Source organism: Lepisosteus oculatus, chromosome 14 (assembly GCF_040954835.1).
Source record: "Lepisosteus oculatus isolate fLepOcu1 chromosome 14, fLepOcu1.hap2, whole genome shotgun sequence".
NCBI classification, from domain to species: Eukaryota; Metazoa; Chordata; class Actinopteri; order Semionotiformes; family Lepisosteidae; genus Lepisosteus; species Lepisosteus oculatus.
The window spans coordinates 11,690,819-11,718,190 of NC_090709.1; the positions used below are offsets into that span (position 1 = coordinate 11,690,819).

The 27,372-nt window shown below is 41.0% G+C and overlaps 1 protein-coding gene, 5 non-coding genes and 1 pseudogene across 6 annotated transcripts in view; 4 read left to right on the forward strand and 3 right to left on the reverse strand.

Annotated features, from left to right (window-relative positions):
* Positions 1-27,372, forward strand: part of LOC138242769 (zinc finger protein 271-like) — a 735,173-nt pseudogene that overhangs the window by 595,227 nt on the left and 112,574 nt on the right.
* Positions 1-27,372, reverse strand: part of LOC138242767 (zinc finger protein 17-like) — a 165,887-nt gene that overhangs the window by 80,554 nt on the left and 57,961 nt on the right. The window lies entirely within an intron of this gene.
* trnal-caa (transfer RNA leucine (anticodon CAA)) lies at positions 350-462 on the forward strand. The gene is made up of 2 exons: positions 350-387; positions 417-462. It is a non-coding gene; the product is annotated as a tRNA-Leu (tRNA).
* Positions 3,206-3,318, forward strand: trnal-caa (transfer RNA leucine (anticodon CAA)). Its single transcript has 2 exons — positions 3,206-3,243; positions 3,273-3,318. It is a non-coding gene; the product is annotated as a tRNA-Leu (tRNA).
* On the reverse strand, positions 14,443-14,536 carry trnai-uau (transfer RNA isoleucine (anticodon UAU)). The gene is made up of 2 exons: positions 14,499-14,536; positions 14,443-14,478 (listed from the first exon to the last, which is right to left on the reverse strand). It is a non-coding gene; the product is annotated as a tRNA-Ile (tRNA).
* trnaa-cgc (transfer RNA alanine (anticodon CGC)) lies at positions 22,355-22,426 on the reverse strand. The gene has a single exon. It is a non-coding gene; the product is annotated as a tRNA-Ala (tRNA).
* trnak-uuu (transfer RNA lysine (anticodon UUU)) lies at positions 24,017-24,089 on the forward strand. Its single transcript has one exon. It is a non-coding gene; the product is annotated as a tRNA-Lys (tRNA).

The window sequence follows — 27,372 nt, forward strand, 5'->3', positions numbered from 1 at the left end:
TAAAAGGCGGTCATGCGCACAGAAAAAAGACAGTGCTGATTATTTTTCTGGAGACGGAGCACTGATGACCTATCCGAGCCAATTGATAAAGCCCACCCAGTGGATACTCTAGCAGAACGTGGAAGAACGTTCACCATTGTAACCAAGGCAACCACAGGCACAACATCAAGAAGCACAATCAATTCCCCATTTAAATCTTTCGTGTAAGGTATGCCATGTGAAAGCATGAAGTAAATCCCCTGATCTCTTTTGAACATGGACAAGGTATTTCTGATACCTTTCTGATAACTGGGAAGAAACTCAGTTTAGTCAACTACTGGTGCATTCAGCACACCACATGCTTTTGCTTGTCAGGGTGGCCGAGTGGTCTAAGGCGCCAGACTCAAGGACATGTGTCTTTCCAGCTGGCTTGGGTGTTCTGGTCTCCAAATGGAGGCGTGGGTCCAAATCCCACTCCTGACAGCTTCCGTTTTTACCTCTCTTGAATTGTTCCAGTGCTAGCTGACAGTGAATGACTGAAATATAAAAGCAGCAGAAGAAAGCAAGCAACTCAGTGCAATTTGTGAGTATTCTGCACTGTTAAAATGCACAGGTTTTCATACTTTTTGGAATTCGTAGCTCAAGAAGTGACTCCTGTTTCATTTTCTATTCACCAACTCGATTTGCATTCCGCCCCTCACACCTCACAGAATAACAGAATAACAGAATAACAAACGGCTTCATGTGCCACAGCATTCCCCTGTAGATTCGGTTTGCACTATGAATTAGGCGACCCCGAATGAAATATTTTAGTGTTGGCTCAAATGTGAGGAATTTCATGAACCCTCAAAAAGGAACGCTTGCAGAAAATGCCAGCAATTCAATGCGTGTAGGCACCATGAACAGACCAATTCTGCAATTTCTTTTATCACTGGTGGTGCTTTTCGATGGCTCTGCATTAGAAATGAGAAGTGCTGAACTCTAAACACGTTCTTGCCATAACTTCTACTACTGCTGCTGCTCCTTCGTCCTCGAAAAAAGAAAAGACAGGCATGTTTTGAGTCTCAAAATGATCTTCTGGATCCACAAGAAACATGTACATTTGATTGATTCCGCAGTATTTTGGATGTACTGTACTTATAACTTCCATCGAAGAGAGATTTCATCAGTTGCATGAAATTGAAACTTTCGACTTTTTGTCTGGTATTGAAAATATGTTTAAAAAAAACCATAAACAATTTTCTAACAAACAACTCATGAATTATTGCCAGGATCTATATTTAGCGTTCGGTAGTGATAACACTGCTGATATTGATTGAGTAGAAATCTATGATGTATTGACAGCTTTATCTGAAGCGAGGTCCTAGAACGCCATCTATGAAGTTTAAGGATTCATACCAAGAAATGCCTTTTGTTTCCCACCCCAACTGCTGCTTTTGCATTACACATTATGTGAACATTACCAGTTTTGGTAGCTTCTGGGCACGATTTTCCTAAACTGAAACTTATTACAAAATTCTTGTAAATCAGGACTAATTTTAATATCAAATGAAATTACTACAGAGGAAAAGGCTTAACTGAAATATGAATAAGACTATGCAAGCCTGAAAAATAGAACAATTCAATTTATAGAACTTATTTTTTTATTTTTTGAGAGATGGGCTCACACACCGGAAGACACTAACGTTTCTCTTCGTTAGAGTATGTGATTAACAGTTTAACCCCATTTGTTTGTAATTGTGATTCTGTTAAAATTAAAAAAAGCATCTATCAATAGTAAGAAATTATCAAGAAAGTAAGAAATTGTCTTATTTCATAAACTGTAAGACATGAAGACATTTACAGGTTATATCCTTTGCTTTGTCTTTTAACGCAAGTGGTCAGGATCCAAGCCCATGTTCGGACGGTTGTGTTTCTCTTGTAATCATCAAATGTCATTGTTTTGTCCTTCAGTTCTTTCTCGAGTTGTACCATGGATATTTTATACCATCAATACTTTTCATGCTCTTTTGCATTTTCCTTCACATACGGAAAAAAACTCAAGGCGTTCTTGTCACTGTGCTACACAGTACAGGACACGCAGTGAGTAATTCGCGCAGCTTTCAGAGGAATCCAGAGGGAGGACTCTTAATGCAAGGAGCTGGGTTTTTTTTTCGCATTAATCATTATTAACCAGAAACAGCTGCAGAACTGGTTGCATTTGTGATTATGTCACTTCTCTGCTTCAGCAAGGTCAATAAAAGACTCTGAAAGTAGTAGAGAAAAACTGAATTAAAATCATATTAGCAATTCTGAGCGATATCTGCATACAGGCAATCCAATAAGAACGTTGAAATCTTTGAATGTCATCTCTCTATATATTGCGCTGCTTTTTACTTGGAGTAAAACTATTGGATTGAAGGGTTAAAATGTATTGTTGTTATTTGGAGAAATCAATGAACTCGTGATTTTATATGTTTTAAAAGACGGTCATGCGCACAGAGAAAAGACAGTGCTGATTATTTTTCTGGAGACGGAGCACTGATGACCTATCCGAGCCAATTGATAAAGCCCACCCAGTGGATACTCTAGCAGAACGTGGAAGAACGTTCACCATTGTAACCAAGGCAACCACAGGAACAACATCAAGAAGCACAATCAATTCCCCATTTAAATCTTTCGTGTAAGGTATGCCATGTGAAAGCATGAAGTAAATCCCCTGATCTCTTTTGAACATGGACAAGGTATTTCTGATGGAGCGCAATGAGCAAAGATTTAATAAGCTACTCCTGCCGATGATTCAGCTTAAAGAAGTAAAAGCTTCACAAACAAAAGCAGCTTGCTACCACAGCCAATATTAAATGTACTTGGTGGCACATTAACATTTGCACTGGCTCAAAATTGGTCTCGGCAGACGTTGTTCCCTACGTAAAGCTGAAAGCGCCAAACAGCATTTCCATTGAGAAAAAAAAATCTTTCTTGATGTTAAACATAGAGAGCCTGCCTTTTAGAAGTTCTCCCTCTAAACACCTTGTGCAGCCTCCCGACAGACTAACAAAAAGCGCCTTTTCACCAACTCAATTTATAATACGCCCCTCAAAACTCACAACCGAATAACAATCCATCCGTATATTTGATTTCCAAGATCCATTCAAGGCAACTTGGCTCTTCGCAAGCAAATAATTTCAGGGAAGAAACTCAGTTTAGTCAACTACTGGTGCATTCAGCACACCACTTGCTTTCACTTGTCAGGGTGGCCAAGTGGTCTAAGGTGCCAGACTCAAGGACATGTGTCTTTCCAGCTGGCTTGGGTGTTCTGGTCTCCAAATGGAGGCGTGGGTTCAAATCCCACTCCTGACAGCTTCCATTTTTACCTCTCTTGAATTGTTCCAGTGCTAGCTGACAGTGAATGACTGAAATATAAAATCAGCAGAAGAAAGCAAGCAACTCAGTGCAATTTGTGAGTATTCTGCACTGTTAAAATGCACAGGTTTTCATACTTTTTGGAATTCGTAGCTCAAGAAGTGACTCCTGTTTCATTTTCTATTCACCAACTCGATTTGCATTCCGCCCCTCACACCTCACAACAGAATAACAAACGGCTTCATGTGCCACAGCATTCCCCTGTAGATTCGGTTTGCACTATGAATTAGGCGACCCCGAATGAAATATTTTAGTGTTGGCTCAAATGTGAGGAATTTCATGAACCCTCAAAAAGGAACGCTTGCAGAAAATGCCAGCAATTCAAAGCGTGTAGGCACCATGAACAGACCAATTCTGCAATTTCTTTTATCACTGGCGGTGCTTTTCAATGGCTCTGCATTAGAAATGAGAAGTGCTGAACTCTAAACACGTTCTTGCCATAACTTCTACTACTGCTGCTACTCCTTCGTCCTCGAAAAAAGAAAAGACAGGCATGAGTCTCAAAATGATCTTCTGGATCCACAAGAAACATGTAAATCTGATTGATTCCGCAGTATTTTGGATGTACTGTACTTATAACTTCCATCAAAGAGAGATTTCATCAGTTGCATGAAATTGAAACTTTCGACTTTTTGTCTGGTGATTGAAAATATGTTTTAAAAAACCATAAACAATTTTCTAACAAACAACTCATGAATTATTGCCAGGATCTATATTTAGCGTTCGGTTGTGATAACACTGCTGATATTGATTGAGTAGAAATCTATGATGTATTGACAGCTTTATCTGAAGCGAGAAGTCCTAGAACGCCATCTATGAAGTTTTAGGATTCATACCAATAAATGCCTTTTGTTTCCCACCCCAACTGCTGCTTTGGCATTACACATTATGTGAACATTACCAGTTTTGGTAGCTTCTGGGCACGATTTTCCTAAACTGAAACTTATTACAAAATTCTTGTAAATCAGGACTAATTTTAATATCAAATGAAATTACTACGGAAGAAAAGGCTTAACTGAAATATGAATAAGACTATGCAAGCCTAAAAAGTAGAACAATTCAATTTCTATAACTTATTTTTTAATTTTTTTAGAAATTGGCTCACACACTGGAAGACACTAACGTTTCTCTTTGTTAGAGTATGTGAATAACAGTTTAACCCCAAATGTTTGTTGTTGTGATTCTGTTAAAATTCAATAAATCGTCTATCAACAGTAAGAAATTATAAAGAAAGAAAAAAATTGTTTTATTATATAAACTATAAGACAATGAAGAGAGTTTACTTTGCTTTTGTTCTTTTGACTTATGCGTTCAGGATCCGAACCCATCTGTGGACGGTTGTGTTTCTTGAATCTCTTGTAATCATCAAAAGTCGTTGTTTTGTGCTTCAGTTTTTTCTCGAGTTGTACCATGGATATTTTATATGATCAATACTTTACATGCTCTTTTGCATTTTCCTTCACATACAGAAAAAGTTCAAGGTGTTCATATCACTGTGCTGCACATTTACGCTGGACCACCTGTAATAGTACAGGACACGCAGTGAGGAATTCGTGCAGCTTTCAGCTCAGTGCGGAGTCCAGAGGGAGGACTCGCTCGCTGAATGATCTCTCAGGAAATCCCAGGTGAGATTCAAAATGTAAACCTGGCTCTCTATGAACACGAGCAAAGAGTTCTCACTCAACAGAAGATTGCGATGTGAGTACAGTAATATAAAACACCTGAAGATGCCAGGGATTGAACCCGGTCCTGTGGAGCAGTAAGTGACTTGTAACGCTGACATAAAAGATACTTACATAAAGTGCTTTTACTGACCATATTACAAATCTCAGGAAGTAAGGTCTTAAAACATTGGGCAGTAGTTTGATTTAAACCCACGCCCCTGAGAGAGTGGAGCCTAAAAATCCAGCATATTAGACCATTCAGCCACACTACCTCTGGCCCCTTCTCCTTTCCTCTCGTTGCTGAGTATAGGTGCCTTCATGCAATTGAGCCAGGTTTGAATCCCATCCAAATCTTTTCAAATGAATCTGTGATCTTGTAGCACATCCTCTGAAACCAGCAATTGAAATTGGAAACGTCTTCTTCAACACTGAAAAGCTCAATTAGGACGAAGCAGTTGTACACAGGACAGCAGTACCATATAAGTTCTTGATTTATTTAGACTCGTTCTCAGTGGTTCTTGCTCACCAAATATCTTAAAAGCTGAGGAAGAACGCTACGAAAAATACTAATCAAAATTCAAAATAATAATCATTATTAACCAGAAACAGCAGAAAAACTGGTCACAATTGTGATTATGTCGCTTCTCTGCTTCAGCAAGGTCAATAAAGGACTCTCTGAAAGTAGTAAAGCACTAAAGCACTGCAAAACTGAATTCAAAATCATATTAGGAATTCTGAGTGGTGCCTGCTTACATGCAATCCAATACAGATGTTGTATTTAAATAAGAATTCGCTATGTTTCCCTGCCTTTTCCCTGGAGTGAAACTATTGGATTGAAGGAATTCTTATGACAGGTTTACAAGGTGCCGTTGATATTTGGATAAATCTATGAACTCGTGATTTTTATATACTTTAAATAACGGCCATACGCACAGAATAAAATTACTGATGATTTTTCCTGAGACGAAGCACAGCTTATCTTTCCAAGACAGCTGATAAAGGCAAGCCAGTGGATACTCTAGCAGAAAATGGAAAAACGTTCAGCTTTGTAACCAACCAGGTATGCTTTGTGATTGCTTGAAGTGAAACCCACAATCTCTTTTGAACTTAGACAAGTTATTTCTGATGGAGCGCTATGCGGAAAGACTTAATCAGCTCTACCCCTGAGGATGACTCGACTTGAAAATGCAGAACATTAACGTTTCACAGATAAAAGGAGCACAACCAACATTAAAATTGAGGGCGCACTGTGATTTGCACTGACTCAAAAGTGATCTTGGTAGACAAACTTCCCTGCTGAAGGTGGAAAAAAGAATTTGTGTTGAGAAGAAGAAACACTTTTTTCTCCCTGCTTTGATGTTAAGCTGATAAAGTAGCTTTTAACACATTGCTCCACTTGGTGGTTGTAACACAAAAACTCTTAGCAGCAGTGGGATTCAAACACACACCTCCAACAAGACTGGAGCCTTAATCCAGCACTTTAGACCCCTCAGCCACACTAACCACTGTGTCCTGTCTCTTTGTCTCATTACTTGCTCGGAGGAAGCCGGGTGGCTTTTGCTCTTGTCCGACAGTGGCGTTATGACTATGGAACCGACTGCACCTGCTTTTTCTGAGATGCTTCCCCTCTCATGGTGAGATCTCGAATTCTTAAACACCTTTGGATAAAGTTCTTCTGTGGAGCAGGCTACAGACCTCTGCGTACAGCACCCTTGATGTTGTTTTATTTCTATAGCAGCACCCATCCGGAATTTGTTTTTGTTTTACTTTTTATTTGAACAACAAAATAGATTCAATATAAACAAGAGCACATATAACGTATTAATAGACTCGTGAGGGGCACATAAATAATACAATCAGACTTTATGGAAAAAAAGGTTAAACAAAGTAAATAAAAACAAGGTCCACACAGCTTTCATGTTCCTACATTTCGAAAGAGTCTGTAAATATCCATTTACATCTATTTAGAACTATTCAAACGTAGAACTCTTTGCTGATTTAGGTGGTATATTTCCTCAATTACAGGACAGCACAAACAGTTCTTAATGCAGAAATGGAAGCCTGTCTACATTTTCCTTTCTGTTAAACACATTTCGGGAAGCACTTTTTTTGGGACACTGATTTTTCTCCTTTGGGGAGCTAAAGAAGACTATAGGGTGTGGCACAGTGGTAGTGTAGTTGATTCTAAATCAGAAAGTTGCGCGTTCAAATTAGGTTGGGGTCAGCTAAGAGTTTTTCACCATCTGCTGGTGCTGAACTCAGACTTCTCACCATGTAGTTGAGTTCTTCTCAATATCTCAGCATCTCCAAAACATCATGGCCAACTTTAGAGACAGCTACATCAGACAATGAAAGTTTGAGACCACTTTATTATTACAGGTTCGAGCAAACCTGAAAGCTAAAGCTTTTCAGGTCACTTTTTTAATTAAAAAAGTGTCTGAAGCCTCTAAATAAAATTAGGCTTTTTTAATTGTGTATGAAATTCACTCCCATGGGCTCTGAAAGGGGAAATATACTGTTGGGATCCTCGCAAGTGAGGGGTCTCTTCTTGTGGTGAAGCACAGTCATACCTGACTTGTCCGGAATGACCCACGACAGACTTTATCCAGAAGCGACGGCACCACTCCAAGTAGAAAGAGAGAGAAACACAGCACGACACAGGGAGTCAAGAGGCTCCCACAATTCACCTTTCCTCACATGACTGATTTCTTCACTAACATTTTGACCGTTTTACAGTCACAATGACCGTTTCACATTAAATACGTTTTTAAACCATCAATATTTAAGAAAAGAAATAGTACATTTTTTTCAATTATTAAAAAAAAACATTAAATGCCTTGATTGCATAAAGTTTCACAGACAGAAGCAGCACGCCAGCACAACCAACATTATAATGGAGGGCACACTACGATTTGCATTGACTCAAAAGTGATCTCGGCAGACGTCATTCCCTGCATAACGCAAAAGGTGGCAAACCGCATTTGGTTTGAGTGGACGCAAGAAAGTTTTTGTTTTCTGCCTTGATGTCAAGCTGACAAAGTATCTTTAAACACTTTGCTTAGTTTCTCGAGAGACTGCCAAAAAGCAGCTCCCTCCCTTTTGAAGTCAGTTGGAAGAGGGTCGGTTACCACTGTACTGTGTCTCTTTGTCACATTACTTGCTCAGAGAAAGCCAGGTGGCTTTCGCTCTTCTGGCCCGACTTAGTGGCATTACGACTGTGTAACGAACTGCACCTGCTTTTTTTGAGATGCTGCCATTCTCGTAGTGAGATCTCGACTTCTTTAACACCTCTGGATATAGTTCTTAAATGAAACAGGCTTCAGACCTCTGTGTGCCCTTGATGTCATTTTATTTTTACAGCAGCCGCATCCGGAAAGTTGTGTCTTTTACGTTTTATTTGAACAACAAAACTACATACAATACAAACAAGAGCACATATAACGTATCAAGAAAATCGTCAGGGGCACATGCTATAATACAATTACACTCTATGAAAAACGTTTACACGACGTTAATAAAGATAAGGTCCGCACAGCTTGTTCTTACATTTCGAAAGAGTCCGTAAATACCCCTTTACGTCTATTTTGAACTGTTCAAACGTAGGACTCTTCCCAGACCATTTCACTTTATACCACATTCCTAAACGAGGATGCTTCTCCTGTTTTAGAACTATTTTGGGCGGTATGGCTTATACAACACACCCACAGTATTCTAATGGTGGACTGCAGATCTGTGCTATAGTTCAGTCGAATTCGAAGGATCCAGCAATCGTACTGGATTTGACTAGGATTCTGAAATGTCACTTGCAAAAGTATTCGGGTTTGCTTGAACCTTTGATAAAAAAAGTGATCTAATCTGAAACTACCCAGCTTACAATCTCTGAGGTAGTTGTCACTAAACTCGGACGTGATGTGGCACACATGTGCCGTGTGCCTTTACTTTTCTAAAAAACTGGTATCGGGAAAAGTTTCTTAATATTTCTTTTGATTAGCATGCAAGAAAATGTGATCATTACCTATGGAATTTCCCGCCAGCGTGGAGCTTGAATTCACAACCTTGAGATTTAGTGTTCAAGAGTCACAGAAGAGGTCGGCCTGCTCTTCAGTTTGCCAACGATAAGCTCCGGCAGTGCTCCTCTGTAAAGCAGCTTGTTTGGATCGGTTATGTGGGACGGCATTTCGATACTAAGATCATTTGCAGTGCACTCAAAAAACATAGATGAAGAAGGTGTCACAGTAAGGTGAACCCAAGGGCGAGGGATGTTCCTGCTTCGTGTACATCTACACCACCTAGCAATACAAACAGGGTGCTAGGGCCCCTCTACATTACCACAGGCTCTGTTTGTCTCCCAGAATCACCAATGCACACACAGACCAGCGACAAGCATTTGTATTGTATAAGTGCCCTTTTTATTTTCCAACTACATTCACATTCACTGTCACCCAAAAACACAACGAAAACAGAATTCACAGCAGCAAAAGGTCCTTCCCAGGGTCAAAATGAATACAGAGGGGCAGCAGTCTTTCCTGTAAAATACATAAGAGAGGTTTTCGATCGTCTCTACTTAGTACCTGTAGTCTCTGATGGCCCACTTTGAGGAGAGGGGTATCGCCCAGTCCTATTTCCCCAGTCTCTGTTCAGGTAACAATAGAAATCCTCTGTGACTATATTACATTCCTCTCAGTTTGAACTGGCTAACTGTGCCAGTTTCCTTGTTCCTCACCTTCAGGTGTTAAAAGTCTCTGTACAGTACCTCTGTTCCAATGCCAATGTCTCTCGTTGTCGTCAGTTACTGAACCAGTAGATCCTTGCCTCCAGGTATTAGAAGTCTCTGCAGAGTTCCTCCGGGGTCTTGCACTCTGCAGCTTCCCTTGTGCTGCCTGTGTCGTCTCCAGGGTCCAGTGGGAATCGGGAGCCCCCTCTGTTCTGTCTCAGGTCTTTTTATCCCTCTCCTTAGCCAATCCCTTTCAGGGGGGTTTCCACTGTCCCTGTCAAAATCAGGTCTGCCCAGTATTTTTCCAGGAGGAAGCTTGTGTTGTTTGAGGGGTGTGGGAGTGCTGAGCTAGGTGTCATGGAACCTTATCAGTTCACCCCTTGGTCTGGCTAAAACTGGCTCAGCGACTCCTCACACCTCCAAGTCTCGATACCTAATTGCTCCCTGAACGACTTGGGTTTGACTGTTTTTACTGACTGTTCCTGTATTAATTGGGACAACTGCAGTCACCCCCTTGAGTGAGAGGCAACATTGACACCATCCTGGAAATCAACATAACCTAATCAATCACAGCCTGTTACTGCCTCAATGACCCACACCCTGTAACACAAATCAACATAACCCAATCAATCCCAGCCCGTGACTGCCTCAATGACCCACATCCTGCGACACAAGCTTCACCTGGAGCACAATGGCTGTGTTTTCAGCTACGGAAACTTCCTGTTGACAAGTCGGTGTTTGTGTTGCTTTTTCTGCTCAATGGAGCTGTATTAATGCAGGCACACGTGCTTCCACGGCAAGTTATTTTATTAGTGCTCACAAACCAACACACTGCAGACACCTCTGATACTGTCACTGCTTGTGGGCCACGTGTTCCTGCCGTCAGCCTACTATACCATGTTCATGCACATCTAGAAATATTACTGCTGTAGTACAGGAGCGAAAGACGAAACAAAAGCACACCCAGTTTAAAAAGGCACATTTGTCAACCGCTGAACTTCACAAGGATGGGATTCACACCCACATGTGCAGAGCACAATGGATTAGTAGTCCATCACCTTACCACTCCACCACCTCATCCCAGAAGTTAGTCTCCTGACATGAGTTAGTGCTCAAGATGGTCGTCTTTCCTCTACTCAAGGATCATTTTCCTCTTCCACCTGCGATTTCACCATTTTCCTTGAAGATGTCAAACATAAAAAGCATATTGAGCTCCTTGAACTTGAAATTACCAGATAAAAGCCATTTCTCATCACTTGCTCAGCGAGCAGGCTCAGCGCACACAGAACGCAGGTATCTCAGAGCGGTGTGTCTAAGAGGCTGTAAAAGGATAGCATTCTGTTGGTGCTGTGGCTTAGCTGGTTAACGTGCATGTCTAGTAAATAAGTTTCTGGGTTCAAATCACCACAGTGCTTTTCTTCCTCTCTTGCCATGCAGAGTTGGTCGTTGTGGACAGCAACAGGTGTCTGCCTTAACTTTAATGGAAGTGTTCATTTCTGGAACAACTTTTTTAAAAACAAATTCCACACATATTGTGATAGATAAAATACTAATCTTCCCTGTCAGTGCAGAATAATTAGTGCCAGCTGGCATGAAAACGACAAAAAAAATGTTTTTGTCTTTAGCGTAAAACCTGTGAATGTAGAAGAAAAGATGACGAGTGTCAATTTTTATGGCACCGTGAGCTTGTCCTTCAGTCAAACACGTAGGTAATTCAAACACACCCAGAGATGCACTTTCAATTAGCTTTGACCTAAATACTATCTACTCCAGATGTGATTGGGCCTCTTTCCACATCCTGATATATGCAGAGAACACAAGCTTTTGGCACGAGTGAATATAAATATAAACATAAATACTATTCAATATATTGGAATTTTGTTGTATTTAAAAAATATTTTAGCTGGGGATCCTCAAATCAGGAGTGTAGAAAAGAACACCGTTAAACACCGGGAGTGCAGAACGTGATAAAAGTGTTCTTTAAACAAAAGGGGAAAATAGTGAATTTGTCTTTCACTTAAACGTTCATTGAATGCTCAGTAAACGCTAAAGCAGAGGCTCGTTTTGTGAATTCTCCTCGCGTCAGATTGTCTTGCTTCAACCTTTAAATTGTACACTGTGTAGACCCTTCACTCTCCCTAACTCAATTAAAGAGCTGCAGGCAAAAGTGCCTATCAGTTTAGTTCAGTGGTAGAGCACTTGTATCTCGTGTATAAGGCTTTGTTTTCTACTGCCACTCTGGATTTCTTTTTAAATGCAACATCTTATCTGTGATTGTCTTTCATGTGACATCCCCCGTGTGTGAATTTCAGCATGACACATAAAATCGTTTGAGATGCTATTTTTAAAACAGACCAAACGAAAGACCTAGTAGCTAAATACAAGTAGAAAACACGTGAATCTAATTGAGAAAATTTGGACTGGAGCGATGTATAGTATTGTAATGGTTGGGGGTTCAGGTGGGCACCCTTGCCATTGCCACTTAAGTCAGCCCCCCACCGTCGGGGACTCAAACCTGCGACCGCCACCATAGCTCAACAGGGACCCAGCCGCTTGAGCTTAAGGACGGTCTCCCTTTAGTTCAACAGGCTGGGTTCCTGTTGAGTGATGCCAGAGGTCTGGGTTTGAGTCCCTGACGGTGGGGGACTGACCTGATGTGGCAGTGGCGAGGATGCCCATGTGAACCCTGGAGCGTTACATTGGTGTCAGCAGTGGGATGGGATAGCCCTTTGCTGAGGTTGGTGAGTTAAGCGGGGGAGAGTGTAACGCATACGGCCACCATTGAGTGTGTAAGAGCCGGCTTACCAGAGCGGTGATGTCACTGCCCTTCCCTGTAATAGCAGGGCCACAGCCGCAGGACTGAAGGGAGATTGCTCTTTAGCTCAACAGGCTAGGTCCCTGTTGAGTGATGCAGGAGGCCTGGGTTTGAGTTCCTGGTGGTGGGGGGCTGTTGTGAACACCGGAGTGCTACAGTATTACTAATATCAGCACAAAGCTCACAGTGGTGGCTTTAGGGTATCAGAGCCAGTGGTGCAATGGATAATGTGTTTGACTTTGGCTCAGAAGATTGCAGGTTTGGCTCCTCCCTGGCTCGTTAAGCTTTTAAACTACACTTCTCAGCGTACACAACCCTTCTATCGACTGGATGAGTCTCCCGTTACGTCTCCAATTCTTTCCGCACATTCTGCTTGTTTCACCACCGTTACTGTTGGACCACAGCCACAGAATCGAGGAGAGATACGGTTCCGATAAACTGTCTTAAATAATCATGTTTAAAAAGGTGACAAAGTTTATTTTTCTTTAACATAACCTTACATTTGCCTGTTCAGTTCAAGTTATTTTCTGTACCTGCAAATTCCCCAATTTTTCTGCTGTCTCCTGAGACAGACATGTGTCAAATCACAATAAGTAATACAATCTATTCAGTTAACACCCAGATGTAACAGAACACATTTAAGACTTACACCCCCTTTAAATATGTATTTCCTTCATTTCAGTTTTCTTACCTCCCCAGGATACCTGAAAGTTCACTATCCCATATTAAGGACTGTACATGCATTACCGGTAATACAGCTACTAATAAAGATATACATTAATCTTAATTATTAATAAATTACACTTTTATTAATAAAGACATGTATTCATCAAATTCATTGTGAATAGTTGTGGTGTCTAGAAAACAATTTTAGCTACAGTAAATATTTCAAGCGAGTGGTGCGTATGTTCGTTACTTTGTGACTATATTATTTCCACTACATTCAGAACAGTTCAAATGCGATCGACTGTTCCTCTACTGAACTACATAAACCCTGTGAAGAGGTGGTTTAAGTTAGTCTCCTACATCGGTAACATCTAATGGGCAGCATATGTTATTTTAGGTTTGTTGCAATTGAGAACAGGTTTAGTATGGAGCTGCTGACAAATTTCAGCAGCCACGTTCGTTGCAATGACCCGTTGTAGGGTCATTGCCAATCAGCTGCAAGAAAAAAAAACATCATTTGTGCCTTTATTTAAAAAAAAGAAAAACAGAGTAGTAGTTTATGTGGTAATTTCAGGTACAATGTAAGAACTTAAGTTAACTAGTCCCACAGTAATGCGTGGGGTCCTATCAATAGAAAAAAAATACTTGTAACCCAAAAACACAACAACCACGATGCGAGAAGCCTTCCGGGAACCTAGGTAAATCACTGTAGTAGTCTAACGACTACAGAAAATAAAATAAAAAAATACTTAAAGGAACAACTTCAAAACAAAAAGAACATTAAAAACAAATCTGGGAAACAACAAAAACAGAATCTAATGCGAGAGCTTTTTCAAGTCTTCGGTACACCATCGTGCTCCCTTAGTCCCAGTAGACCTCTCATCTAAGAAGATGAGATATCTCTCATCTGTCTGTGTAGAGATCAGCTGGGGGTCCACAGCTGATGGGAATTTAAGTAGTGACCTGCAAAGGAAAAAGTATAGGTTTATTCCATGCTGAAAGGAGAAGGAAACACAACGTGGACCCTTCTTCGGGTGTGACGTGGAATAAACCTTTACCTGTTCCTTTGATGTTAATTTAGACTGGATCTCCAGCAAACACCTAACAGGCTACAATCCCGTTAGATAAGGTGTTAAGGACGACCTATAAGTAACAGTATCTAAAGTGGACGGTTGCTTTCGGTAGCTAAAGACAGGCTACACTGCTCCAGGTGAGGCTCGAACGCACAACCTCAGCATGACTCCACTGTGCACTGCTGTATAAGTACCGTGCGCTGACCGATTGCGCCACTGGAGCCACATAGATTACTTTCCCTTCACACACTGACGTTGCACAAACACAGGGTGAAAACGATTTCGGCATGTTTTCCGTCTCTCCGTGGGAGAAAGGGACAGTAAAAGAGCGAGGAAACTACAACCCAGTGGGCAAAAGACGTATAATATACGTCTATTAAACGCATACCTTAGACGTCTAAATGTGGTCTACAATTCGTCTAGAATGAAATTCTAATATACGTCTAAAGTTATACGTCAATTATACGTCTATGTTTAGACGTTCATTATACATAAATGGTTGGAGTTCTATTATACGGATAAATTTAGAGGACTATTATACATATATGGTTGGAGTTCCGGATAACTTTAGAGGACTATTATACGTATATGGTTAGAGGTCTATTATACGTATAACTTTAGACGTCTATTATACGTATAACTTTAGACGTCTATTATACGGATAACTTTAGACGTCTATTATACGTATATGGGTAGAGGTCTATTATACATCAAAGATAGATTTTATAGGTGTAGAAACAAGTAAACCAAGCCAATGATTAGGTTTAGAAATTTATTCTGAAAATACACATTCACACCTGAAACATACGTATTTCAAATTATACATTGTATACAATCAATCAACAATCAACATATGGGCAATAATCATAAAAAACACAACTAGTCTTAAACTTCAGCTACAAATTCTGGTAACATGGCAATATACAGTATAGTAATGACAAACACAAAACTAATTACATTAACACACTAACTCAAAACCACATTTTGATTCAAATATACATTTTAAAATGTACAACTTCTATATTTCCAAGAAAAAAAATATTACAATGGAAGTTAAGACGATTTTTGTCCACTATTTGCAAACCCTGTCTAATTGTCCTAACAGTTAGAACCAAAAACCTATTATTTCCAGAGTCCAGATCTCCTGGCCCCCTGCCTTGCATATGCATTCTTCAAGTAACACATTGCGTGCTCCTTTATTTCTTTTTCTGTTGATGTAGGGTGGGACTTCAGCACCGCAGCTAGGAGAAAATTATATAATATTACTTCCCAAATAAATGATGATTAATATCTTCTTTAGTATAATCTAAAAAATGAACGGTTTACTAAGCTCAAAGCTGAAATAAATGTATAAAATTTGGCTTGCATCATAGCAGTTGAGCAATAAAGTCTGTCCTAATTAAAGAGTACCCAAAGTTTGAAAGGACAACATAGAATAAGAATAAGAGAAACGGCAAAACGATTTTGTGTCATCTTCCCCATTCACACTATTTTATGTGCCATTTTTTGCTTATTCACGTACTATTTTAATCAAAATAATATTAAGAAAGATCTGTATGTATTCAGATAGTATTATTATTGTTCATACTTACTCGTCAAAAGAGGATTGCTGAGATATTTGCAGATATACTTCTACGTTTGAAAATCGTGTCCAAAATGGTGACCAACGAATACTAGCAATGCATTGTGGTATATAACCGGAAAAAATGCTGGGTTCGATATTTTCTCAACGTATGCGGTTATTAATGTTGTTGATATTATGGTTGAAATTTAACATTGATAATACATTGATAATACATCGCGGCTATGTGCCCCCTGCTATGAGCTATGTGCAATTTTAACGCATGCAGTTAGTAAGGATCGGTCACTGTTGTATGGTATTATATATAATGACATTATGGAATAGGATGGGGACAGGCCTGGCAACACGGGGGGAGGGGGGAATGTCGCCCCTTCAGTTTTGGGCAAAAAGATTTACCTAACTTAATTTGCGCCCTAAAAAATAGTTGTACTTTGTCAATGGTCAGACAACACTAAATGACACGAACAGTCACTCAGTCTGTTTGATGGGCAGGAGGGCTATCCGTCCAGGAACTGCACATATCAGTGTCCTTATTGAGTGTCAACATTACGATCCTGTTTGCTCAGGTGGACCGATTCCTTGCAGTAGTTTATCATTATACTTAAAATCGTTATATAACTAGGACTAGTTATAGCAGTCTGTGCTTTCTGTTGGTTTTACAACATTTTTTTCTTAACGATTCAGAACGTCCATGTAGCTGCAAAAATGAACGCTTATGGTACTTTTCGCTCCAGGCAATACAAACCGTGAGAGTGACGAAAAATGTGAAACTGAACTTCATCGCAAATACCAGATTGCTAGTCGTTATCTTCTATCATGAAGCACTAATCAATGGCATAGCTGCGAGATTCCATTTGGGTAGCTGCACCGTACAGCTCCGTTTCAACCGAAATATCACTCCCCTCTCAGAATTTCAGACGCCCCCCTACAGATTTTTCCCCGGGCACCGCGCACTGATGGGGGACGGGGTGTCCAGGAAATGGTATAAACTTTTGTCAAGAAAATAAAAATAGAAACTCTATAGGCACTCAAACATTTTACTGTTTTTTTTCAGGCAGGTGGCAAGACCCCCTCAGCAAAACCCTTGTATGCCAAGCTGTGGGCATTGATTCGTCGAATATACGTATATTTACGGCGAAATTACGTCTATACGTATATATACGTCGCCTCGACGTATAATCAACGTCGAATTGCAACCGTAAAATCGACGACATGAATAAACGCATATATAACGTCGAAAACACGTCTAACACAGTGCCTGAGGCTTTTTACTGTATGTATCGTGTGTGCCGCAACTAGGAGTATACGGCACTCTGCACAGTGCACGAAGTAAATTATTTTGGCAGTAATTAATGTATTATATTTACTATATTTATTATACACGTGTAAATTAATTACTGCCAAAATAATTTACTTCGTGCACTGTGCCGTATACTCCTAGTTGTGGCACACACGATACATACAGTAAAAAGCCTCAGGCACTGTGTTAGACGTGTTTTCGACGTTATATATGCGTTTATTCATGTCGTCGATTTTACGGTTGCAATTCGACGTTGATTATACGTCGAGGCGACGTATATATACGTATAGACGTAATTTCGCCGTAAATATACGTATATTCGACGAATCAGTGCCCACTGGGAAGGGAAGAAAATGAAAAAATAGTGCTCACTGCCGAAGAGGGAGGAGAGAGATGGTCAGACACGTAAATCAGCCCGGCGGATTTACACTACAAATTTGTCATTTGTAGTGACATTTATGAGTCTTCATGTGTCTGAAACTGTCCAGTTTGTATTTTCGTTTCACAAATCCAGTAAACTTGAATAAGACAAGGCACACTGCACATCTGCGGAACATCACGTCCGACTTTACAGTAACACCAGAGATTGAAAGCGAAGTAGTTTTTTATTAAAGTTCAAGGAAACCTGAATATGTTTGCTAGAAGTATTTCAGAATCACAGTGAAATGTAGTAGGATTGCTGCACAGATCTGCAGTCTGCAATTAGAATACGGTTTGTGCGTTGTATAAAATATACCATTCAAAACTTTTCTAAAACTGCAGAGATACATTTCGGAATGTGTCTTCCTGTAAAAATAAAATATCTATTTTATTTGACGGGCGCTATAAGCAGAGTCTGAAGCCAGCTCCACAGAAGAACTATATTCTTTACTTCTCCTGCCATTGCAATTTGCGCACAGATTTTTTTTTTTCAAAATGTATTAGCCTTGATGGGAAAAAAAACTAAACTGTCTGTGCGGTGGCCAAGTGGTAAGGCATCGGTTTCGTAAACCGAAGAGCGCGGGTTCAAACCCCCTCCGTGCCTGGTTTGCGTACCACGATATACCTTTATCTAAATCGTCAATTGTCTTGCAATGTAGAAATCTCTGTAATAATAAGAAAAGAAAAGTAGTTAATAATCCTTTGACAAAGTAACGGGCATCCTCCACTGCTTGTCAGGATGGCTGAGTGGTCTTAGGTGCCAGCCTCAAGAACTCAATCGTGTGTAGTGACAGTTGTTATTCACAACCCGGATTTCTATGGAAGCCCGTTTCCGCCAGGGAGTAAAAAAAAAAAAACCGCTATGGTATCTCAGAATTGCGATTTAGTAACTCAGAATTCCGACTTTATATCTCACATTTGCTACTTCGAAATAGCCCATATTTCAATGTCTGTCCTTTTGTTATTGTAACGGATTCGGGTTCTAGGGCTTGTGCCCTCTTGAGTTTAGCTCAAGATGCAACAGGATTATAAATGAATTCTACCGCCCTACATTCCAAGATATGGAATCTTATTTTTCTTGAAGTTTCTGATGTTGGTCGTTATTGGAAATTGCCCGGTGATATCGACTCAGGTAGTCAGTTGTTACGTGCTGTAATTCGATACATGCAAAGCATTTGTATTCCCTCAAATTATTAATTATTAAGGTCAATAATGTACTAAACAGTACATGCCACTTTTTCTCCAGATGATGTTCACGATGGAACAGTGAGAAAGGCGTGCCTAGATGTGCTTGAACCAACACCTTACTATCATTTTAGTACCGACCTGCCTGCACTGACCAATGGTACCACAGAGACTCCAACGGGCCGGTTTTACCCAGTTTTTGGGTAAAAAATAATCTGCACTTTTAAGCAAGCATTTTATTTCAAATTGTGAAATTTTTGTGTAAGTTTTTCTTGAAAAATGTTGTTTCAGAAAGAAACTGAGTTGACGATAATAGCCCTGTCAGTAGAATATCGAACTTTTCATCTCAGCTAGTTCTTCTGTGGAACAGGCTTCAGAACTCTACGTACAACGCCTTTGATATCATTTTATTTTTACAGCAGCCGCATCTGGAAAGTTTTTTTTTACTTTTTATTTGAACAACAAAATAGATTCAATATAAACAAGAGCACTTATAACATCAGTAGAATCGTCAGGAGTACATAAAATAATATAATTATACTTTCTGAAAACGATTAAACTAGGTAAATGAAGATAAGGTCCGCGCAGCTTTAATGTTCTTATATTTCAAAAGAGTCTGTAATTAACCCTTTTCATCTTTTTTGAACTATTCAAACTTAGGACTCGTACCAGACCATTTCACTCTACGTACAGTATATCTCATTTCGTAACGAAAATGTATTTCCTGTCTTAGAAATGCTCTGGGCGGTATGTCTTACACAACGCACCTAAAGTATTCTAATCGTGGAATGCAGATCTGTGATATTGCCGAATTCGAGGGATCCAGCAATCGTACTGGATTTGACTGGGATTCTGAAATGTCTCTTACAAAGGTATTTGTGTTTGCTTGAACTTTTAATAAAAAAGTGATCTGAGACTTCCTAGCTTCCAGTCTATAATCTCACTGTAACTAAACTAGGATGTGATGTTTCGCAGATGTGCAGTGTGCCTTTACGCTTGGCATGTTCAAGACTATTCGTTGCGTGAGCTCCTCACTGCATGTCCTGTACTGTATTGTGATTTCGTCTTATCTACGAGGAGTACAGCGACTAGAACGGCTTGAACTTTTTTTTGGTATATAAAAGAAAACGCTGAAGCACATACAAAGTAACTAACATCGATGATCGTTCGCTGTACACGTATGCCCCCCCTTCACTGAAATAACATAGACGAAGGAAGCTCTCTTGTCTTGGGCTGCTGTCACCCGGATTCAAAGCGCGGGTATTGCGGTCACAGCACAAAGTACGGTCCACTATACCATCGCGGTGAGCTGGGACAGACTATCGTTAATTTTATTCAAATGCTCACAGTGCCTTTAATCTGAAGGATTCATATACCGTGCTCATGAGAAAGTCACAAACCTGTCATCTACACACTGTTCCCAGATACAGTACTTATAATGAAGTATATATTTTATTTCTTTCTACTCGTTGATAAGAAAAAAGTGAAATTATGTAATTAGGGATACTGTATGTCTTTTTTTCATGGGGAAAACTAGCCCGAGCAAATGTAAAGTTTAGAGTAGCGCTCAATAAAAATTATCAGAACCCAAAAGCGCTTCTTATGCGCATCAGTATATTCCGAAACCACTGGTTCTGCAGAAGAAATAAGAAAAGCCGAACTCAAAGCACTGCGGTGCCATTACGGGTACTCTGTCTGCTGCTGCTTTAAGATCTACTCACACCGTGTTGCCATTAAGGCTACCTAGTTAAAAAAAAACTTATCGTCACCTTTTTGAACGTGATTATTAGACACCCGTTAAATCTCCACCGAGGTTTCTTGAGAGATCGTTCAGCGAGCGAGTAATAAAAAACTACTTTGCTTCCAACCTCTGCTGTCTCTGTAAACTCGGACGTGATGTTCTGCAGATATGCAGTGTGCCTTTCCTCTTGTCGTATTCAAGAGTACTCACTGTGTGAGCTCCTCGCTGCGTGTTCTGTACTCTACTGTGATTTAATTTAGATGATTACGTGGAGTAGAGTGACAAGATCTACTTGAACATTTTCGGTTTGTGAAATGAAACACTAAATACACTACTGTAAATACAAGTAATGGACATTTAAAATAACCACAGTACAGCTAGAAGAGTGAAAAATAAAAGACTACTAAGAATGACATTCACAATAGACTTAAGAACGGCACAGCCGCCCGAACAGGGACTTGAACCCTGGGCCCTCAGATTAAGAGTCTGATGCTCTACCGACTGAGCTATCCGGGCTCTGAAAAAAAAACCGACACTGGCGGGATCGTGGCAAGTCACGTGTCTCTTGTGCCGAAGAGCAGTCATACCTGACCCGTCTGGAATGACCACTGACAGACTTTATCCAGAAGCGACGGCACCACGCCCAGTAGAATGAGTGAGAAATACAGCATGACATGGGTAGTTAAGTGGCTCCTACAATCCATCTTTCCTCACATTACTGATTTTTTTCAATAGCATTTTGACCTTTTTTCACATTCAGATTTTTTTCACATTTAATAAAATCTTTTAATCAACAACATTAAAAAGAAAACAAATGGAACATTTTTTGGAACAATTATTAAAAAAAAAACTTTCAATGCCTTGGTTGTATACGTGTGCACACCCTTTATAAAGGGAGTTGCAACAGTGCTGAAATTTAAAGAGCATTTCCGTAGAGAAAACAGCATTTTTTCTGCCTTGATGTTAAGCTTAGGGAGCCTGTCTTTTAGAAATTCTATTTCTTAACACCCTGCACAGCCTCCCGACAGACTAACGAATATTTTTGGGAGAAATTGGCTCACACACCGGAAGACACTAACGTTTATTTATGTTAGAGTATGTGAATAACAGTTTAACCGAAAAAGTTTGTAATTGTGATTTTGTAAAAAATCAATAAATCGTCTATCAACAGTACGTGATTATTAAGAAATTGTTTTATTTCATAAACTATAAGACAATTAAGAGAGTTTATAGGTCATAAACGTGGCTTATGTTCTTTTAACTCTGGCGTTCAGGATCCAAACCCAGGTGCGGACGATTGTGTTTCTTGAATCTCTTGTAATCATCAAAAGTCGATGTGTAGTCCTTCAGTACTTTCTCGAGTTGTGCCATGGATATTTCATACGATCAATACTTGTCATGCTCTTTTGCATTTTCCTTAAACGGAAAAAGTTCAAAGTGTGTTTATGGCTGTGCTTCACATCTACACGAGAGCAGTACAGGACACGCAGTGAGGAGCTCGTGAAGCTTTCAGTTTAGTGCGGAGTTCAGAAGGAGGATTCGCTCGCTGAATAATCTCTCAGGAAATCCCGGGCGAGATTCAACAGGTGTTTTCTGCAACAGCCACGACAAGTGTGAAGCAATCTCTGGATTTCCTGAATTTGAACTAAATTATTACTTCAAATAATTTAAGGTTTAACAGAACTAAATGAGGTACATTTAAAACAGCAGCGCAACTCTGCAGCAAGTCGAGTGTGCCTGCACACTCGCAACACAAGCAAAGAGTTCTCACTCAACAGAAGATTGCGATGTAAGTAATGTAATACAAAGCACCTGGAGATGCCAGGGATTGAACCAGGGACCTCATGCATGCGAAGCATGCGCTCTACCACTGAGCTACATCCCCGATGGCAAAGGTAATGGAACAGACTTGTCCAGATGCTCACTGATCACAATCCACCACTCACGAAGAATGTCTCCAGTTCCCCACTTTCGCGTTTCCTCTACTACAGAGTAAATTAATGGGAATGAAGAAATAAGGAAGGAAAAATAATCGCATTGAAGCTTCAAGAGACTGGGCACAAATAAATCTATTATTTTTGTATCCAGTCACACGTGCGACGGTGGTTAATTCCCAGACGGGGGAGTGCTTTTTTTCTATCTCCTTACTCGACTGTCTTTCAATTCTGTTTTATTTGAAAGCTTTTTGCATCTTTTAAGTGCTCTTGATTAAACTATGCATAGAAAAACAGCACTACTGATGATTTTCATGGACCGATGCACACTTGTTCTGTACAACTCGAGTGATAAAGCCCTGTCTGCAAATATTGTAGAAGAAAATAAAAGGGTGAAACAACGCCCCAACCACAGGAATGGTAATAGGAAGGATCGTGTTCTTATTTGATAAGTCCTTTTGAGATGTCTTGGCAATGCACACAGTCGTTAGAGCTGAAAAATTTACTTTTAGTGGTGTTTTTAAACAAAGATGGAACATGTTATTTCTATACCAGGAAGAAAGGAGCAGACTTTAACTTTAAGAGGCAAAAACGACACCTTATCAAAGCTAATATTAATTAAAATGACATCACAACAAAAGAGTGGAGCCTTCAGTGAATAAAATTAGTTTTCATTGGACGTGTGTGTCTCCATAACTTTGTAGGTGAGAGAGAGGATTGTGTTAATTTGCAGGTGCTTCTCGGAAGTGCGTTGGTGGTACAGGCGCCTTCCAAATAATTGAGTCGGGTATGAATCCCAGCCAGTACAAACACAAATCTTTTCAAGATAATTTATGGTCCGCTAACATCTTTTGAAACACTACAACAGGTAACACCCCGTGTGAAACATCATGAACATCTGTTAAAGCCTGAGTTTTACATCACAATTACAAACTTTTTCGGTTAAACTGTTATTCACATACTCTAACATAAATAAACGTCAGTGTTTTCCGGTGTGTGAGCCAATTTCTCCAAAAAAATATTTGTTAGTCTGCCGGGAGGCTGTGCAAGGTGTTAAGAAATAGAATTTCTAAAAGATAGGCTCCCTAAGCTTAACATCAAGGCAGAAAAAATGCTGTTTTCTCTACAGAAATGCTCTTTAAATTTCAGCACTGTTGCAACTCCCTTTATAAAGGGTGTGCACACGTATACAACCAAGGCATTGAAAGTTTTTTTTTAATTATTGTTCCAAAAAAATGTTCCATTTGTTTTCTTTTTAATTTTGTTGATTAAAAGATTTTATTAAATGTGAAAAAAATCTGAATGTGAAAAAAGGTCAAAATGCTATTGAAAAAAATCAGTAATGTGAGGAAAGATGGATTGTAGGAGCCGCTTAACTACTCATGTCATGCTGTATTTCTCACTCATTCTACTGGGAGTGGTGCCGTCGCTTCTGGATAAAGTCTGTCAGTGGTCATTCCAGACGGGTCAGGTATGACTGCTCTTCGGCACAAGAGACACGTGACTTGCCAGGATCCCGACAGTGTCGGTTTTTTTTCAGAGCCCGGATAGCTCAGTCGGTAGAGCATCAGACTTTTAATTTGAGGGCCCAGGGTTCAAGTCCCTGTTCGGGCGGCTGTGCCGTTCTTAAGTCTATTGTGAATGTCATTCTAAGTAGTCTTTTATCTTTCACTCTTCTAGCTGTACTGTGGTTATTTTAAATGTCCATTACTTGTATTTACAGTAGTGTATTTAGTGTTTCATTTCACAAACTGAAAATGTTCAAGTAGATCTTGTCACTCTACTCCACGTAATCATCTAAATTAAATCACAGTAGAGTACAGAACACGCAGCGAGGAGCTCACACAGTGAGTACTCTTGAATACGACAAGAGGAAAGGCACACTGCATATCATCACGTCCGAGTTTACAGAGACAGCAGAGGTTGGAAGCAAAGTAGTTTTTTTATTACTCGCTCGCTGAACGATCTCTCAAGAAACCTCGGTGGAGATTTAACGGGTGTCTAATAATCACGTTCAAAAAGGTGACGATAAGTTTTTTTTTAACTAGGTAGCCTTAATGGCAACACGGTGTGAGTAGATCTTAAAGCAGCAGCAGACAGAGTACCCGTAATGCCACCGCAGTGCTTTGAGTTCGGCTTTTCTTATTTCTTCTGCAGAACCAGTGGTATCGGAATATACTGATGCGCATAAGAAGCGCTTTTGGGTTCTGATCATTTTTATTGAGCGCTACTCTAAACTTTACATTTGCTCGGGCTAGTTTTCCCCATGAAAAAAAGACATATCCTTAATAACACAAGTCCAAAACCAAGTATAAAGTCCAAAACCAGAAGATCCATCAGAGCAAGAATTAAAAACCACGAAGGCCGGGTTGGAACCGAGGAACCGAGGAACCGAGGTTAAAACCTTAACGGGACCAGGCGCTTCCAGGTCACGGACTCGCACGATATGGAAATCAGATGCAGAGATAGATGAGCGTCAGCGCCTGGCTTTTAAGGTGGGCTGGGAATGGGAAACAGGTGCACAGAATAAAGTCTTAAGTGAAAGGGCTGGAGCACCCTTAAGGAGGGGGAACTAATATCGTGACATGTGCTCTAGGAACCCTGCAGGGGGCGGTGCAGCGGTGGAGCATGCCTGACCCTCGGCTGAGTGGTCATCTGGAGCACCTGAGTGATCTGGGATTGTTATCCCATTCTCACTGTTCAGGTCCACCCTGCACACTTCCTGATTGAGGAATCCCTCTATCGGCATGTTTACAATCGTTCGCCGGGCGTGGGTGTAGGACACATGCTCGCTCCCCCCTTCCCTCGCTAAGGGTTCAGGGAGCTGCCCCAGCAGTGGGATAGCTAGTTCACTGCCTTCGAACTCGCTATCACTCACCAGGCCCATGTCAGTGAGGGCGGGGATTCTGACACCCCCCTTTGCGATGTCCTGCACTGGCAGGCGGGTGAATTGACCATCCAGCTCCAGTCTGGCTGAACCACTGTTGGTCAGACTTAGACTGACAGACTGAGCTGGTGGCTGTAAGAAAACCGGGTCGGCTTTCATTCCCTGTCCCTTCTGGGGGACTGGGTGTGTTGGCAACCCTGCCGTTGAGGCAGGAACAATCAGGTCAGTCTCACTCACTACCTGGTAGTTGTGAGAAATAATGTTACCTGACTGCAGGTTCCCTGGGTCACAGCAGAGGGAATCGGCATCTGGGATCAGGTGTGTCCACAGCGCAGTAGTCTCAGCGTCCAGCTGGACCTCCTGTCTAACCTGTGAATGTTGCACCAGGGGCACCTGGCGGTGGCCCTGTGACAGCTGCTCAAGCAGATCCTCACTAATAGAGGACCTCTCAGGGCTAAGGGTGAGGGCTACATCACCAACCTGCTCTCCTGCCATCTTGATCCCTTCCACCACTGCAGGGTGGTGTTCCTGACCCCTCTTGGGTGCCAGGGTGCACAGGGAAAGCTCCTTTTCATCGCCAGGTGGGGAGATCTGCTCCTCTTTAGGGATGTAAAAGGGGTGTGCTTTACCTGGTGGATCAGGCGGCTGCTTGGAGAACCTCTCCTGTGGCATGGAGGCTGTTGGGACCTTGGCCGGGACACGACTTCCCTGTATATCTGGAAAACAAGGAAATATTTTTATTTCTTGTCCAGAGGGAACAGAAGGAATCTCCACATAGGCTTCTGTGTTCGGTGGGCACTGTGTAAGTGTCAAAACGTGTTTTTCAGCAGAAATAAACATGTTTCTGCAACTTTGGCTACCCCCATGTAACTTATGGGGCAGGAGCAACAGACTTTTCAAAACGTGTTTTTCAGCCTGATATAAACGCGTTTTTTTCAGATTGTTGAATCCCAATGTAACTGCTAGGCTCAGAAGATCTCACTGCCTCAGATCTTAACCACAGTGTGCGGAAAGTGTCAAAACGTGTTTTTCAGGCAACTGTACAGAAGGCTTAGGAGCCTTGACCTGTTTCCACACCTTGCCTTTCTGGTGATCCACCAACAGTTCCTCTCTGAGTCGCATGCCCTTTTCTTTTTCTACCCGTTTGAGCTTGCCGTATGACATCAAACACCTTTCAACCTCAGTGTCAATCAATGTCTCACTGGGTAAGACATCTCCCATGGCAGCCTCGAGGTAAAAGCTTCTTGCTTTTCCTATGTGTTTTACTGCCTGCTCTGTGACTTCAGGGGTGGAGTCAGCACTCGCTTGGGAGTGGCTGACCTTATCCAGGCAGGAACCCTTCCGCTCAATCAGATAGACTGAGGGAGGGAGAGGGGGCGGGTCTCCGCCTCCTCCAGTGGAGAGTATCAGCTCATTCACGCTTCCGGCAGCCTTGGGGAGCGGTTGTCCCTGTCCTAATAAAGCTTGTTCAAGCCTGGCCAGGCGGGCGGCTACTGAATCCTTTTGTTCAGCTTTATCTAGCCCTTTCCCTCCCCCGGTGTTCTCATGGCACTTAGGACGCTGGGTGCGGTCCTGTGTGAGTGCTTTGGAATGGGGCTTAGCCAGCTAAGGAGCAGGAGGGAGTTAACCCTGCTGGCTCTGACGGCGAACACAGTCGCTTTAACAGCTTTTTGCTCAGAGCGACTTTGGACATCATACTTCCAGGCTTTCTGCACGAATCTCTTAATATCAGTCATTTTCATGGTCTGTGCATCTGTATGCATTAAGATCATCTTTCTGACTGATGGGTGGAGATCCGCGATGAGTAAACCCTTGAAATGTGTGTTCTCTTCGCAACCCTCATCATTTCGCCCTGCAAATTAAGTTTGTCTAAGTCTCTCGTAATATTCGCGAGGGGACTCTGCTCTCTCGTGCTTAATGTTAAGGGTGGTGGCTATCGCGGCAGACGGGTCAATAAAATCACTGTATTCTTCGATAAGTGTTTGACACAGCTGCTCAAAATCATTACAG